Here is a 6,526-nt window from a genome sequence, read left to right on the forward strand (position 1 = left end):
TTAGTCCCTCGACTTTTTTAATTTAAAAATTCAGGTCCAGTTGTTAATGTCGTTAAAATTATTATGTCAAATTCACTAGCGTGACATTTTGAAATTAAAATTTACATTGCAATGACTGAATTTAGTAAAGAATTTTAACAGTGTTAACAATTCTTAAAATTCACGTTAGCATTTTAATCAAAATAAAGTACTTAGACTAACTAATGATATTTTAAAAGTTGAGGCACCAAATTACGTTAAAAATTAAAGTATATAAATTGAATAACAAATTTGAGCATAGTACAAAGACTAAAATTATAATCTGACCATTTTGAAAAAAAATAAAGGGATCAAAATTAAAATCTAAGAATTATCTTATAATGTAGAGAGAGAGAGAGAGAGAGAGAGAGAGAGAGAGAGAGAGAGAGAGAGAGAGAGAAACTTTAGACACATGTCATGTAAAAAGGCCTTGGGGTTTTCCTTTATTTGCAACAAAATAAATATTTTATGTTATTTTTCTATGAAAAAATTATCTATACTATTATTTAAACCTCTGATTGAATTGGTGTCATGGGTCAACTGGGCACCAACTTGGTTAGGGAAATTACTTTGATGTCCTTTCGTATTTAAAATAATTTATATTATTCGAGGGTACTTTAGTCTTTTCAATTAAAAAAGAAAACAAACATGGATATGATGAGATTTAAACCTACACCAATTACATTAGTAAAACCTTAAATTTGCCACTAAATGAAAATTATATTTTAATTTTTTGTACATTCTAATTTTATTTTGAACACTTTATTACCTCCATCAGTTGTATATATTAATAATGTTGTTGAATGAGTTGTTGTTACAAATTAACTCGACTCTAACTCAGGATTGATGGTAACACTATGTAAATAATTGCATTTATTTAGTTTTCTTAATTTGAAGTATGTATGTATTTAAGTTTTATTTTACTCACAATTTAATCTAATTTTTTCAATTTTAATATCATACATGTTATACTTCCACCCTTCGGACACATCCTTCGAGCACACACTTCTTCGAGCCACTAATTGAAAAAAACCTCAAGTACAACTCATCCAACACATTCCTCGCATCTACCCCTCGGTTATGTACCCACGTTGCCCCCATACATTAACTGGTAGTTCTGACGTCAACTGCCATGTCCCATCTAAAGTGATTGACAATTTGTCCAATTGCCACCCTACCTAAACCTATGGTGATAAACCACTTAGGTCGCTTGCTTTAGGCTCACCTATGGGAAGAAAAAACACAACACCATGGGATCATAACTAAGGGCATAGAAATCCTTAGCCTCAGCCAAAAGAGTGACTCTCTCTCTCTCTCTCTCTCTCTCTTATTCCCTTCTCCTCATTCTTTGACCAATGCCACAATTGAACCATTGTGTATAGTAGCTTTTTGCCTTTCCTTAAGCAAGGTGAATCGCCCTACATCACTGTCATCTTTGCCCTGTCTGGTCTTAGTATCAACAATTAGTGTGGTGAGTTTGGAACACTCTCGACTTGATTTTCTTTATGATAGATACCCCGAAGCAAACATCTCCACTAACCAAGTGCAAAACCAAGCAAAAATCCTTCCCAAATTCAGGAAAACCAAACTTAGGCAAATAAGAACTTTGGAGCCTATTGTTATGATCCTTACAACTACTATCACCCACAACAACAATACCAGCAAAATTATCCCTCATAACAACACCACCAAAAAGGCTATCCCCCATTAGCAAAATTCCAACAAGGATATTACAACACTTGCCGAAATTATCAAAACCAAACCTTCACCACCCAGAATGAAAATGCTAGCTCTAAATAATTTTTAGAGCTACAAGAATAGTTCAAAAAACCTGCGAGAATAATTTAGACAGTCAAAAGAGTCCTATCAAAGAAAATAACAAGTATATTAGCAGCAACAAGAGTAGCTTCAACATAATATGTAGAATTTTGGCAGATGCACTAATACGAGATAGAAGTGGCTAAAATGATGAAGAAGAAAGGGATTCTTCGATTAATCAAGAAAAATTATGGCCAGAACGGTGAAATGCCCAAGCATAAAGGTATACTGATCAACATGGAAATCGATAGAATTGTTCCACGACAGAGGGACCCAAAAATGTGTCCTTCAACATGTATCAAATAAAGAAATAGTATGGAAAAATGAGATGGATTTTTTACGTAAGGAAATGCAAGACCTGTGAACCACACACCTTAGTTACATTAAATGGAAGTTTCAGGCAAACTATCCCCTGGTTCTCCTCATCATTACCATAGGATATCTTGCCAATTTCAGAACCCTCAATGTAAGATTATATGGGAGAAAAAACCCTATAGACCATCTCTTGTAGTTTAAGAGTTATATAGAGATACTAGAAGCCTCTGAAAAGTTGAAATGCAAGGTATTCACATTGAAACTCTAAGGCCATTCTATAAAATGGTATAACTCATTGCAACCAGGGTTTATAGACAAGTTCGATGAGCTAGACAAGATTTTTGTATGCCATTTCTTGGCCAATAAAATATCCTTCAAATCAAAACAGTCTTAAACACAAGGTAGGCATAAAATGGAAGTAAAGAGTCTAAGAAAATGTTCATTTAATTGATTGAATTTCGATGAAGTGCAATAGATTGATCATGTATCTTTTGCAATGTCTTCAAAAAAGAAGAAGAAAAAAAATAAAAATCTTTTCTAAAATAGAATAAAAGAAAATAAGATTCTAAAAATAAGAAGAAAAGAAAAGAAGAAGAGAAAAGAAAAATAGTTGACTTAATTCATAGACAGACATGACCAAGTTGACCAAGGCCAAGCATAGCCTTAACAAAGACATCCTAGAGCAGAAGGAAAGCATCCGACCAAGTTGTTATATGTGTAATTGTTGAGGGGAAGATAAGTGGACCTTCTTGCCAAAAAGAAAAGCCAGCTCATGGAGTATCTTGTGTATGAGTAAAGTGACTGCCTAAGTGTGTGCAAAGAAAACAAACAAATTTATAAAACAATTTAAAAATTATTTTTAACTGCAAGCATACAATTTCGAGTTGTAATATATAAATTTTACAACAAAATACGAAAGTATTTCGATGATAGAACCCAAGGGATTGTCAAATTGGTAAATGTGATTGTCAATTTAATTACAAGCTAAGAAATTACTAATCTAATCCAGTTGGAAATTATTAGTGCAAACCAAATATAAAATTATACAAAACTAAATCTAAATTGTCAAATAAACTATTTAAAATAATTTTTCTTCCTATTATATTAGATTATGCAAATGATTCAAATGATGATCGATTGATTAGTCGGTTGCTAACTAAGCTAATAACCTATCTCGATCAGATCGCTTGCCACTCCTAACTAGGAATCTCCATTTGATCTCATCCTAATTCGAAATTACTAACTAAGTTCTCCTCTTGCTCTCACTTAAACAAGTAGTTCTCCTCTTGGGCTCACTATCTAGTACACTTATATCGAACTATTAAGGATAAACTCTCATTTTAGTTTTGTTTATCTAGATATTCTACTAGAGGCGTCAATTCTAGTGTATCAAGCAATTCGATATAATTAAACAACTAATTAATCAATAATAAGTATCAACTTAATCTAAAAATAATTAATCAATCAACCAATAACCAATTTAGCACATAATCAAACTTTAATTTAAAAAATATTTTATCAAACACATGGTAGGCATAAAATGTAAGTAAAAAGTCTAAGAAAATGTTCATTTAATTGATGGAATTTCAATGAAGTGTAATAGTTTGATCATGTATCTTTTGCAATGTCTAAAATAGAATAAAATAAAATCCTATTCTAAAAACAAGAAGAGAAGAAAAGAAAAATGTCTAATGACTTATTGTCTCTCCTAAATTTCTACTTTAATAAAATGACCTATAAAGTGATATTTATAGTCTTTTCTAATTTAACCTACAAAAGATAAGTATACCTTCACTTAAAATCTAATTTGGGGCTTGTTTGATTGCAAAATGCCCTTCAACAATTTTCCTTGTTAGAGTTCAGTGTCATGACACCCTCAAAAACTAACTTAATTGGGTGTTTTTGGGGTTTAATGTTGCGACCATGGTTCCTTGGGGTCGCGACATGGTACTCAAACAGCTCGACTTCTTCATCTTTAGAATCTATGGCTGGTGTTGCGACACCATTAGTCCAATGTTGATGCCATGAGTGTTTGTGTCGCGACCTTGGAAACAGTTCACTTGATCGTGCCATTTGATGAAGTCCAACTCCATAGTCTATGGTATAGGCATTGATTTCATGAAATTGTCTCTTCAATGCTGTGACCTCGACTCCAAATTAAGCTCCTATTTTCATTTTTCCATCAACCAAGTATCTAAAACAAGCCATTTTGTTCAGAAAAGTGTTAAAATGCTATAAAAGCTAAAATCAAACATGAAATCCATGAAGTGTGAAATTATAACAAAAGATACTATAAAATACTCGAGAATAAGTTCAATAAGTGTTTAAAAAGCCTAATTTAACATACGTAAATATGAAAGATCAAACTCCCCCACACTTAAGTCGTTGCTTGTCCTCAAGCAAATACTCAAAACACTAACATGCAAAAAGACGACTATTGAGTAATGATGATGTGCAAAACATGGCAACAATTATGTACAATGTAAGGAACTCTTCTAGCATACGAATTAAAGGTGCTACATAAATAACTCAAAACTTCTAAAGTAAATTTAGTTAGTTCACAAAGTTACAATATATATATATATAGGCAATTTTGCAAAAACACCATCATTCATGTTATTCCATAAAAATAACCTATGTAGATGCAATGTTTATACAAAAGAAATAATTCAAATCATTAACTTTTGCTACATATATATGCAAATCAATAATTAATGTACATAAATGTCTAAGTCATGTAAGACTTCAAGGCTTGTAACATTTTGAGGTTATAAGATGATTTGATTTCAAAAAAAACTTAGCATAAAAACGGCTCAAGCACTAGAAATGGTGCAGTACATAACATTGTTCCCTAATCACCTACAAAACAACAATTATCCTTGCCACCTTATGTCTCATTCTCTCAATTATCTTATTTCTCCAAAATATAGAAAGACACGAGTCAATATCCAAAAGTATATAAGCTAGGAAGATTGTGCATTAGGAAGCAAAACAAGTTCGTTTTAAGCTCAAGAATATTTTAAAAATGAAGCACATTTTACAAATGCATTACTTCTAATGCTTTTTACTTGATCCATACACTTTTCAACATTCGCTATGCTTTTATCTCTTACCATGCTTTTTGTGCACTCAAAATTTTTTCATTAAGCACTTTAAAAGAAAAACCTTATACTTATGGTTTTGAATCATCTCTCCACTAATTCACTTACCTACATAATTTTTCAAGACCACTATTTTGTATCTACCTAAACAGCAATATCTATGGCCCATGTACAATTTAAAGTGTATATCAAAAGACGATATAGCTACAAGAAATGAGAGAACAACCTGAGGTCAAGTTAGCTACAAGAAACTAGTAACCAGCCAACTTTTACAACTTAGAGGCATGAAACAAAGAATTTCAATTTGGTGACATAGTAATGTGTAACACAGATGTAAGCTTCCCACCAACTTAGAAAGGAAAAATGGCTTTAAACTATGGAGGTCCAAGTAAAGTGGTCAAGAAATCGGATTTCAAAGCTTATAAGTTGGCAGACATGAGATGAAAAATAGTGCCCAGGACATGGAATGCTACGCATCTTAAAAAGTATTATGTGGAATATCTACCCTAGTGAAAGCCTTATGATAAAAGAAATAATGTATTATCACACCCCAAATAGTGAAAAAAATTTAAAGCAAACACCTTTTAATGGAAATTGCTCGCTAAGTTAATAGTAGAAATACTATTAGCCTCTTAAGGTACTTAGCCAAATTTAGTAATTTTAAAGAAGACACCCCTAAGTGGATACTACTTGCTAAGTTAATAGAAGAAAAACGTTACTAGCCTCCTAAAGCACTTAGCCAAATTTCAGTAATGTTAAAGTAGAACCCCTTCAGTGGATATTGCTTGTTAAGTTAATAGCAAAAAAAATGTTAGCTTATTAAGGCACTTAGCCAAATTTCAATAATTTTAAAACAAACGCCCCTTAGTGGACATTGCCCGCTAAGTTAATAAAATAAACACAACTAGTCTCTTAAGGGACTTAGCCAAATTTCAATAATTTTAAAGTAGACACCCCTCAGTGGATACTATTTGTTATATTGTCGGCTCCTTAGGGCACTAGCAAAAAAAATTATAAAATTTAAATACTATACTTCTCAAAAGCACTCATTGGTAATTCAGTAGTGCAAGCACATTTAAATTAAAATTACAAAGAAAAATTCTACAAAACCCAAGGTTGCAAGATTCTTGATTTCTGAAAACACTTAACAAAATTTCCAAAATGATGGAAAACCCAAAACAATCAAGAACTCCCCTCAATTGAGGAGTTCAAAAATAATTTCTACAATAATCACCATTTTTTGAAATTATAAATCTCATTGCAAAAAGAATATC

The sequence above is a fragment of the Gossypium raimondii genome, chromosome 4 (genome assembly GCF_025698545.1).
Source record: "Gossypium raimondii isolate GPD5lz chromosome 4, ASM2569854v1, whole genome shotgun sequence".
Classification (NCBI taxonomy): Eukaryota; Viridiplantae; Streptophyta; class Magnoliopsida; order Malvales; family Malvaceae; genus Gossypium; species Gossypium raimondii.